General features: G+C 40.8%; 1 protein-coding gene across 13 annotated transcripts in view; it reads left to right on the forward strand.

The window, feature by feature from the left end:
* Positions 1 to 12,188, forward strand: part of LOC133380132 (teneurin-2) — a 995,941-nt gene that overhangs the window by 730,134 nt on the left and 253,619 nt on the right. The window lies entirely within an intron of this gene.

Here is a 12,188-nt window from a genome sequence, read left to right on the forward strand (position 1 = left end):
TGGCATACATCGACAAGAGAAAGTTAAGTAGTTAGTTGATTTTAATTACTTGGAACAATAGATATTACCATTGTATATATAGTAACATTGTTATATCTTCCTATATATATATATTTAAGTGTCGCACTTACAAAAGGGGGAGCTTCAGACCATGGGGGATGTGTGGAGAGTGTGCTGACCCATGAGGGCAAACGGGGGAGCTCTGGTAACCTGTGGCAGTGAGGAGAGTTCTGGTGATCTGTGGAGGGAGGGAGGAGCTCTGGTGACCTGCAGGGCAGCTCTATCAACATATCTGGACACCCATAGGGGAAAGGGGAGGGATTTTGGTGATGTACCAATGGGGAAGGCTTTGGTGACCCATGGGGGAAGGGGAGGGCTTTGGTGAGCCACTGGGGGAGAAAGGAGCAGGCTTCAGTGACCCACACGGGGAGAAGATGGAGGGCTTTGGAGACCCATGGGGGAAGGGGGCATCTTTGGAAGCTTGTGGTGGGAAGGGGAGCCTTTCGTGGCTCTTTGGGGCGAGGGAGCTTTGGTGATGGTAGGTGGGGTTGGTGAGTGAAGCAATGGGGGGGCAGCCCCTAGTAGTATTAATGTTTTTATTGTAGTCTGAAATTAGTGGTGTTCACATTTTTATGATCATGCCATTATTTCTTATAAAATAATCATCCCATTATCTAGCATGCATCTGGAATGGGTTTACAAGAACAATCTGATTACATATGACAAAGTTGTGTTCAATCAGTGACAGTGTTGATTTGAAACTGCTTACTGTTTTGCAAAAGCAATAACCAGACAGTTCCATGCACTAGCATTTAAGCAGATAATTTTAACTGAATTAATATAAAATAATTTGTTTACATTAATAATTTGAACTGAATTGTTGCCATCTTTACACAAGTAATTTGTACCATGTTTTCTCCCAGTTGCTTCTACTTTCTGTCCATAAAAGTGTTTTTCTTTCTTAAAATCAGTCTTCTTTCAGATTTTCTCTCCCCACCACCCCCGTGTATCTTTTTCATTGTACTACTGTTGTTCTGTTTGTTTTTGGCTTGCTGGCAAAGGATGGTTTCATTTCAATAAGTATCAATATAAGGGTAGGTTTGTATTTTTAAAAAAAGTTTCATTAATAGCTTTCCATTTTGTTTTATTTAAAATAATTGTGCCAATTAAACACAATGCATCCATTTTCATGTTTAAATGCTTCATGTGTGATAATAACCTCAGACAAGCTGAGAGCTCATGCCATATCCACTCCCTATGTTACATGTATGCTTTTGACCTCCTGTACAGGGACTTGACAAGGTAGCTTTCAAATTTGTGGGTAAGTAGATATTAACTACTGGAAATGACAACTCCTGCTGGTCTACATCTGTCACTGAAGGCAAAACAGTGTTACTATTAGAAAACATAGATGGCTTTAATTAGACATTGGTGAAAGTGTGTTGCATTCTCTAGATGATCAGTAGCTTGTAGGCAGAACAGGAGGTCTCACATATGTAAATAATAAAAATGTGTGTTGCAGTTACAGTATTTGGAACTTTTTTTTTGTTCGTCATCCACTGAAATTGTCACCTTGAGAGAGATCCAAGGGTTGTCAGGCCCTTGTGTCTGAGTTAATTCACCATTGTCCATATGAAGTTCCCTGCCATGACAGATTTTCTCTTATTATATCTGAATTTTCCCTACCCATCAAAAAATGAATAGTTTTGCTGTTCCAGTTAGCAACTACTTCAGTATAGGGTTCCTCAGATGTCTTGCACTATGGTTTTGCAAGAGGGGTGGTCCACAGGTAGTACTCTTGTCCTCCATCCATGCCTCCTTATTGTTCCTTACATGCCATTTGCATTTCTGGCAGTGATTTCTGCCACTTCTTACTTGCTGCTGCAGGCTGCGTGAATAAGTGATCCTCGAGCCACAAAGCAGCGGTTTGAACTTAATTTTTCTCCCAAACACACCACACACGTATTTTTTTTAAAAAGCACCAAAAAATCTGCATTTTATGAATAATTCACTAATAGGCAAAAAAACGCTTGCGGTTTAAGAATGTACCTATAGCCAACAGATAATTCTATCAAATGTTAAAAAGCAGGGAAATTGGACATCTATAGTGAATGTACCAGGGGAGCAGAAGGTCTGACCTCCTCCCTGAGATATTGTACTGCCCCACAAATTTGTAAAAATGTTCTGTTTTTACCTCCTTTTTCTATTTGCACCATCCACAGTAAGGGCTCAATGCCAGCTGCAATTACAGTGTTTTCTACTAACACTGAGGGGAAGGATCAATCACACAGTTTCATAATGATCACACCCTCTAACTGAACATTTCTAGTCCCTCTGGTTACTTGGCAAGCAAGCATGCTCAGTTTGCTCTACCAGTAAGTTTTATTAAAAAAACAACAACCCAGAAGTGTGATTATTTGTATTTTCACTGGTACAATACAGCTGAAATACAAATCTTTGTTTGAGCAGTGTTTTGCTTTTGTGCATAAGTTGGGGGGGGGATAAGGCAATGTTTGCAGCAACATAAAAAAAGCTAGCAGAATGGGAGAGAGCAGCCGAAAGTTGGTTTTCAGCCAAAAGGAAATAAAATGAATGAAGGGAGGAGGAGGGAGCGGGTGTTTAGAGGGGAACAATGGATACACCCACCTAAAAACATCAGAGCAAAGCATCTGCAAAGCAGTAGAGATATGCAGTGAAGATGTTTTTCTTCCCTTTTTGTATTATTAGAGGATTGAATTAGTACGAAAAACTGCGTGAATTTTTTTTAACTTTTAAACGGCAGAAGATGAAGGTCAGAGTATGGGGCAAGGTCAGCAATAGGATTACAGGTACTCTGAACATGGCTGATTGTTAGTTAATATCAACATATTATGAGAACTCTGACAGAAAAAAGTCCCAAAGGGGGTCTGGTTTTTCTCCCTCTCTTTTTACACTTTGAACTCTCGATTCTCTCAGACTGTTTTGTGTATCTCCATGAAAACTGAGAGGGTTGTTAAGCAAGCATTTCTCAGGTCAGCACTGTAAGTTTTGTAAGATCTGGTTTTGAAATGGGCATATGGGAAGCACCAGAATGGCATGGGGGGTATTTTCAATTTAACATTGCAGAATGCAAAAAATGCATGCTGACTATAGTATACAGCCACTCTCGTGCCTGTATAATACTGCCATCATCTCCCTTTCACGTGGCATTTGGGTTGTGCATTGCAGAAGTGTGTTTTTTGAATTTTTAAGAAAGCTTAAAACTTTAAAATGTGCACACAAAATAGATCATGTTGCTATTATTGCACTGAAATGCCCATCCTTGATACCTCTGTTGTCGCTTTTGTTATGGGGTGGTGGCTTACATCTACCCCTGTCTATCTATGAAAATGCCTAGTATTTTACAGCACAAATTCCTCCATTTGGAAAATGCACATCTTGTTTTCCCAATTTGTGTTCTCTTTTCTTGGGGGGTGGGAGGTGCGCTGATTAAGCAATCCTTTTGATTTGTTTGCAAAATGAGTATTTGTGAATGCCACATTGCTAGTTTTGTGCTGAAATGCATACATTTTTAGAAAAAGAAACACTTTGATGCACTGTTATGGGGGGGGAACCTTTCAATGGACCATGATTTCTGTAGTTTTTTAAGGAGCTGACTAGGCATCTCTGGTTTTCAGCACTTTCTCTTATAGCCCACAGGCAGGTCTGTAGCAAGTTTAAATGAAATTAAAGGAGTCAGAGGAAGTCTGCATACTCCATTGTGGACAGTTGCAACGGTGACAGGAGAACAAAGAAATAAAACAGTTCTTTTAGCAGGCAGATTTGCTTCACCTTTAAATTTTGTGCACTTCCAGAGGGCAAAATGGAGGGTAAAATCCTTTTGAGAACTATATGCAGTGACAGAAATGTTTAAGTACACATGTATGAAGCGACTTGAAACTGTACATTTGTGCATTTCTGGGGGTAGGCAATGAGAAGGGAGAACATGTGATAGAAAAAGGGACAAATGGTGGATGGACAGGCAGAGGTATATGAAAAAGTTAAAATTTTCCATGCCCACATCTACAGATGGAAAAATGCTATATTTTTATAAAATTAATCCAAGCACAAACTGGTCATATTTGGACACCAAGGTGACAAACTGAACAATGAAAATGTAGGTTTTCTTAGTAGGTATGGGTGAGCCCTGTGACTACTTAAACTTAAACCATTGTTGCTCACTTTTCATGTGGCTTTTAAAAAAAAGCCAGTACAGAATGTTTCCGTGACCATCTCTGTAGATTCCTTTTATTCCTTTTCCTTGAAGCAGTCACGGCATTAACAAGTTCAGGGCCAGGGAGACAAGTAATGGAATCAATAGGGGCATTAAACTGTTGTTGTTAACAGGTATTTCTACCTTTGGCTTGCATACGTGCCTATTTAATTATTAACTGTGGGTGAGCTAGAGATATAGATTCCTGAGCAGCCTTTCAGAACCTGGTACCCTCCAGATATTGTGGACTACAATCCCATCAGCCCCAGACAATGATCAGGGTTGATGAGTAACCCAAAACATCAGAGTATCAGGTTGGGGAAACTGGCTCTTGGTATGGAACATTATAAAGAGATATGGTAGGATAGCGTCTTGAAACACTTATGCAGACAGTATGTTGGCAAGAAAGCCATCAAGTCCAACCCCCTGCTCAGTGCAGGAATCCAAAGCAAAGCATACCCAACAGGTGGTTATCCAGCTGCCTGTTGAATGCCTCCAGTGCTGGAGAGCCTACCACCTCCCTAGGTAATTGGTTCCATAGTGTTAGGGTGTTTTTCCTGATATTCTGTCAAAATGTGGCTTTCTGTAACTTAAGCCCATTATTCCGTGTCCTGCACTCTGAGACAATCGATTCTGGCCCTCCTCTGTGTGACAACCTTTCAAGAACTTGAAGAGTGCTGTCATATATCCCTTTAGTCTTCCCTTCTCAAGGCAAAATGGGCCCAGTTATTTCAGTCTTTCCTCAGAGGGCTTTGTTTCCAGTCCCCTGATCATCCTCGTTGTCCTTCTCTGAACCTGTTCCAGTTTGTCTGCATCCTTCTTAAAGTGTGTATCCAGAATCGGACGTGGTACTGAAGATGAGGCCAGTGCCGAATAGAGGAAAACTAGTACTTAACGCATTTTGGCAACTATACATTTTGGCAACTACACTTGGGGAATGATAGTGGAGCAGAAGACAGATGGCTGCCGGGAGAAGAGCTCCATTTCCCTTCTCTGCTGTCTTGCCAACATATTAACCTGGATTAACTTGGACCACAGCATTTTAATACGTCTTTAATGACTGATGATTGTTTTTAGAAGCATCCTGCTCCTTATCCTCCCACTAATTAGTTTGAGCTGCCATCGACAGAACTAAGAAATTGATAAACTCTGACGAAGAGAGGTAAGGAGCCTTCGTTAGACTCCCCACGGCTTCTACAGGAAGTATTTTGGCATTAGTCATTGCTGCTCAAGATTATAAGTCATCTGGACAAAATTGTGATTAGATAAATTTTTCTCTCCTTGTGAAAAAACATTACTGCTATTGTTAGCCCTCTTCCTCACGGTTTGTTATAGCTTTTAAGGCAGAAGGCCCAGGAAAATGGTCTACACTAGAAAGACTTATAAAGAACAAGGAATTTGTTTGGACGGGGGTATAGCTCCAATTACTGCTAAGGCAAAGCAGTTACAAATTACTCATTTCTTCCCCTCTAATTTGAAAGAGAAGGAGTTGAATTTATCTGTTTCCCCCGCTGAGGAGGAGCCAAAGGCAAATGACTATGGATATAAGGAAGGTCCATCTCGTAGCTCTGAAGGTTTTACCTCTAATGATGCTATTCTGGACTGGTCCCTAGATATGAAGGGGGCCCTTGTACCGGACCAATCTTTTTCCCCTTCCTACATACTTGCTTCTGAATTGGAACTGGTTGAAAGCTCATCCAGGCTGCAATCATTTAAAGTGCTAGCGAATTTTATACCTGTGGGACAGATTTCGGAGGAGCAGATTTTAACTCCCCCCTCAAACCCTTGCCTCCTAGATAAATCCTTAGAGCCTTTTATGGGAAATGTAACAAAAAATTAGCTCCTTCAACCTGCTGAGTACAATTGCTTGGTCACTCGATTGTCTGTAATTTTAGCAGAGATCAGCTGTATTAAGAATTTCTTAACTGAGGCTAACAAATTGCTGACAATTCTAGAGGAGGAATTTAAGAAAATGGGTTCTTTCCCCAAGGTTGATCCAGTTATACCCAGCGCCACTTTGGATGCAGCGCAAAGCTCAATAGCCCAGAAAAGTAATTTTAGCCTGAAAACTGTCTCCAAACACCGCTCCAAAGTGAAGAAGATCACACTTGCGAAAAAACCTAAAAACATCAAGAAGTTTAGAACCCCAAGAGCTAGGAAGATGAATTTTGCCAAACTCTTTAAAATTTTAGAAGCCCTACTGAATACCAGGAACAACCAACGTAATACTTCTCCGGACCAGGAAAAATAGCCGATGCGACTTAAATCTAAGCAAGACATAGCACTTTCAACTCCCCTTCCGGTGGTACCTTTGCCCGTTACTTCTTCTTACTCTCATGGCTTAATGCCACAGGGGAATAGGGCTCAACCCCAACAAGATCTAAATTCCTTTCTGACAGCAAAAAAGGGAAATCACTGGAATCTAAAACTTATTCCACACAAATTAGTACTACTTAATTGTCCGAGAGTAAACGTTCACGACGTTCAATCTGTTAGGAAATCTCATGTTGTCAATTTTCTGCAATCGATCGTGGAGGAACAGGTGACGACAACGGATATTATCAGAGTGGAATATCTGTACAGCAACTCTGCAAAAGCCAAGATACTTTTGACTTTTAGAAAACTGGACAAAGTAAATCTCCTACGTGCTCATAGGCAAACATTACTTACGCATGGCATACTCATCCAAAGATATTTCCAGAATAGGGCTGGTCCGCACCCTTTACTACCGTTTCTGAATCCGGTACATTCAGCAAAATTGGTTAGTACTCCTAGTCCTGAGATAAAAATTCATAACAAGGGCCTAATAGCTCCTGTTTCAAATTCAACAATGGTTCCTCTCATGCTGCAGTGTAACATCAAATCTAGAGTGGCAAATTGCAGCTGTTCTTCACCACCTAATGTATTAACTGGCTTAAAACAAGAGTTTAGATCTAACTCCTGTAAAAATGAAGACCTGCTTAGTCCTTTTAATGAAAAAGAGAACCTTTTCACCGCCTTTAGTGCCCTTCCAATGACTGCGCAACGGGACACAATTTTAAGACTCCAGAGACTATCCTCTCACCTTCAAATCAGGATGTTTCAACCTGAGTCTTCATCAGATACAAAGCCGGGAATTCCACATGTTTTGAGTGTGCCTAGAATTTGTAAATCTCCGCAGGCTACCGCCCTCCCAGAGGATTTAATTCTCTCTTCCCAACATAATGTTTTAGAGTCCTCTCGACTAAACCACGTTTCCACACATGACCCTCCTCGGAGGACTTACTTGAATACACATTCAGTTCCTTCCTGGACCGACGTGAGGTTTCTGGAGAAAGATGAAATGGGGTCTCCAACTAAAGGTCAACCTACGACACACCTTCATCTTGTGAAGGCACCAATCTCTAACGTTAGCAGACCGGCACATACTTGTGAGGCAATAATACATCATTCGTCATTCTCCTCTTTGGAAGATACAAATCCCCCACCGTCTTTTTGACTCCCTTCTCTTCAGTATGTTGACGGTGTGTTACCTATTAAGATTTTATCATGGAACATTGCAGGTTGGTCTTCTAAGTTTGCAGATGGATCTTTCAAAGACTTATGCACTCAATTTCAAATTCTCTCTATTCAAGAAACATGGGTAACTTCATCTTTTTCTCCTTCTCTACTGGGTTATACCACTTATTCACTCCCAGCAATTAAATCCGATCGTAGAGGTAGACCATGAGGTGGCCTGGCAACGCTAATCTCGGTGGACTATAATCCAACTATTACTCAGGTTGAGGTGGGTTCCTCAAATAATACTTTAATAACCCAAATTGTCTGGCCCCCTGGTCTAAAAATCTTTCTGATTAATGTGTACTGCCCGCCCCTTAACTCTAAATATGCGGGCACCTCAATTTGGTCTGACATAGATAGGGCTTTATCCCTTTAATATCAGTCTAGTTTAGATCCCTTAATTTTAATCGTAGGTGACATGAATGCCAGACTAGGTCCAAACAATTTTAAGATAGGTGGTAAACTTGGGCTGACCCTGGAAGTTTTGTCATTCCTTCCTATAAGGTCCTCACAGGACTCAGCCATCAATCGCGCGGGCCATTCTCTTTTTGCACTTATTTTTAAATATCAGTTAGTTATATGTAACGGAACAATAAGAACCTCTACATCTGACTTTTATATGTACATTGGCCCTAGAGGAAGGAGCGTTATTGACTTTATGATCTTCTGGCAGCCTTGTATTTCTTTTTGTAAGTCGTTCAAAGTTCTGGCTAGACCTGAGAGTGACCATATGCCTATTCACTCTCTCCTTGTTATCCCAGTCGACTTTACTTCGACTGTATTCATATCGCCAGAGAATATTACATCTCAAGGTGATAAAAGGATTAGATGGAACGGGACGATTCAAGAAGACATACATTTATTTTAACTTCTCCTTGGGCACTAACTCTAAGAGACCAACTTTTGTCTTCGCCAGACCCATTGCAATATTATACCACAATAATTACGGCCATCAGACCTTTCGTAGTTAATACCTGCCCACCCAGACAGACAAAATATGGCTGGTTTGATAAACATTGTGCCACATATAAGTGAACGCTATCAAGAGCTATGAGGAAAATAAGGAAGGTAGACTCCTTAGAAAATTTTAATACGTATATATGTGTGCGCAGAGCATATAAACATATTTTACGGTTAAAAAAAGATAACTTTACCTGACAACAGTGGATGGATCTAGGTTTAGCCTCTCTAGAAAAAAATTCGGAAAGATTTTGGGCTTTAGTAACAAAGGGGATCAAGGGTGATTATACTCCCCTGGACAATCAAATTACTTCGTCTCAATGGTGTTCCCATTTTTCTTCTCACTTTAGTCACCCTTCTTCTAGCCCTTTTGTAGATACCTATATTAACATAGATTCCCTGGCCCTTCGTTCTTGTCCGGATTGGGAACCAGTTACTTCTCAAGAAATATCTAGTTTGATTACTTCACTCACCATTAAAAAAGCACCAGGAGAGGACATGATTCCAGCGGAACTGTTTAAAGCAAACCTTGACTGATGGACAACAGTTCTTGCCAAAATGTTTACTTATATTAATCATCAGGGCAAAGTCCCTCTGGGTTGGGGAGTTAGTATAGTGGTTCCCATCCATAAAAAGGGCTCTAAGGCAGATCCAAAAAACTTTAGACCAATTAGCCTTCTCAATGTGGTTGCTAAACTTTATACCAAATACCTGCTGTTTAAATTAAATGATTGGGCCTTTAAGAACTCTGTCCTTGCTGAAGAGCAGGCGGGATTTATAAAAGGAAAGTCTACTATAGATCAAAGTTTCACTCTACTTCATTTAATCCAAAAATATTCTGTGAGTGGCAGAAGAGAACTATTTGTCACTTTTGTAGATTTTACCTCAGCATTTGATCTTATTAATAGAGACTGCCTCTGGTTTAAGCTAACCTCTACTAACATCGATAGAAGACTACTCTGCCTAATACAAATGCTGCACTCAAATACTTCCCTTAGGTTTCGGCTGGGTGCTAATGGATTACTATCAGAAGCCATTCCAACTTCCAGAGGGGTTCAACAGGAATGCTTATTAGCACAGTTTCTTTTTAATTTTTATATTAATAATATTGTTCAAGAATTGGCTGGTCCAGAATTTTTTCCACCTTCAATCTTAGATGTTAAACTCTCAGTTTTATTATATGCTGATGATTTAGCCCTGATCTCTATTACTCAATTTGGGTTGAGGAAGCTCCTAAGAAGTTTGGGTAAGTTCTGTATTAAGGAGCATTTATTAATAAATCACTCCAAAACAAAGGTGGTAGTTTTTGGGAAGCAAAGAAAAACCCATCACTGGAAACTTAATGATGCCCCCATTGAACAACTCCGTAGTGCTAGATATCTTGGTTTGACATTCAATGCCAACCTTACATGGAAACCACATTTTGATGCAGTCAAGTTGAAGGCGTCCCATTCGATCCACTCGCTACTCCGCTTTTTTAAATTTAAAGGGGGGAGTCTGGTTCCTCCGGCTGTGGAGGTTTTCAGTAGAAAAGTAATCCCTCAGCTTCTTTACGGTGCAGAGATCTGGGGACATGCAAATATCTCTGCCCTTGAGATAGTTCAGAACACCTTTATGAGATCTATCCTTGCTGTTTCGCAAGGTACACCTGTTTCCTTTTTAAGGACAGAAACAGGTCTCTATTCTGTTGAATCTTCTGTACATGTGGCTCTTGCCATGTATTGGCTGAAGCTGGCATCCATGAATGATTCTCGCCTTCCTAAAAAGTGTTTTTTAGAACAATTACAGAGCCCCTCTCATAACTCTTGGTTTAAGCGATCTAAATTTATTTTGTCTACATATGGGATCAATACGGAAATTTTGCCCTCTTATGCTTCATTGCGAGCGAAACAGTTATTTAAGGAAAGAATTTCCCTTTATTCTAAAAGGAGGGATCTTCATTCCTCTACTCAGTCGTCTTTTTCTTTGTGGCATCCTCTTTTCAAAACAACTTTTGGTCTGGAGCACTATTTTAGCTTTCTGACCATTCCCTCTTTGAGAAAAACTTTCACTGCACTACGTTTCCAATCTATGCCTTCAGCCTTTCTTGATGGGAGGTACTGCAGTGTCCCAGTCCACCAAAGATTTTGTATATGTCAAACGGGTGATGTTGAGGACATTGTCCACTATCTATTAAGATGCCCACTATATGATGCTCCAAGGTTGAAATTGCTTTCTGTTATTCTTTATTCTTTGTCAAATAGATATTTGCTGGAGGAAATATGTGCCCTCCTCGCTGGTTCTGACATTTTTATAACCACTCAGGTGGCAAAGTTTGCCCTAGCTGCTGGGAAAATGAGGGCAAGATACCTAAAACATCTAACTGGCGTTCCAGGAGTATCTCTATTTTAGCATTCTTGACTCAATTTTTGATATTGGCTGTTGGCTCTAACGTGCTACTGGCTAGGAGTGTTTACTACAATCTTATTTGTTTTTCAATTTTAATTCAATTTAATCCATTTTAATCCAATTTAATCCCATTTTGAAAGGTTTTACAGTTTTTCCGTTAGGTTCTATTTTAAAATATGTATTTTAAATATGTTTATTTCAGACTTTTTAAATGTCATGTAATGTCACTGCATTTGCCTCTGTAGTATTTGTTATATATTGTGATGGCCTTTGGCTATAAATAAAGACTATTCATTCATTCATTCATTCATTCATTCATTCACACACACCAACACACCTGCCCCTCCTGCAAGCATCAGGCATGCATGCATTTGCACATGTGGGAGGGGGGAAGCCCTCAACTGCTGCAGCTTCTTGGAGAGAGAGATTGCGGGGTGGAGTATAGGTGGAAGAAAGGGGAGATGCCGGCATACACACTTAGTATCACAGATGGGGGGGTGAGCAAGTCCTGAGTTTCCTCATTGCTCCTTAGCTCCGTCTTGGCCGAAGGTAAGATCTGGAATAATGGAATAAGAATAATTTTTAAAAGGAGGTGGCAGCAAAGCAGGAGCCAAAAAAGGCAGGCAGGCTGGCTGCCAGGAAGGAAGGGGGGAAGCAGCCTTTCCTTGCAGCCTCGCTTCTTTTTGCTACACGAAAAGCCCTCTCCTCTCGTTCTGAGTAAGGGCGTCATCAGCAGCGGCTGTGCAAGGAGACGGGAGTAATCCCCTCTTCTTCCTGGAAGCTCCACCCTTAGCCTCCTTTGGCTGTTTTAAAGGCAGGTGCTTGCCCTCAACATGCTTAAAAGACACTCTGGCACTTTAGCAAAAGCCTCCCCTCTCGTTTGGAGTAACAGGAGGTGTGATCTGCAGCGGCGAGCAGACAGCATCCAGGGAGTGAAGACTTCTTTTTAAAAATTAATGAATAGTTCATTTCTTTACTGTTTGTGGCCCCCTGTGGATTTCTTCGCAGCCCCCATGGGTGTCATAGCCCCTAAGTTGGGAACCACTGCCCTAACCCTCTAAAGCAGCTT

This window comes from Rhineura floridana, chromosome 3 (genome assembly GCF_030035675.1).
Source record: "Rhineura floridana isolate rRhiFlo1 chromosome 3, rRhiFlo1.hap2, whole genome shotgun sequence".
NCBI lineage: Eukaryota > Metazoa > Chordata > Lepidosauria > Squamata > Rhineuridae > Rhineura > Rhineura floridana.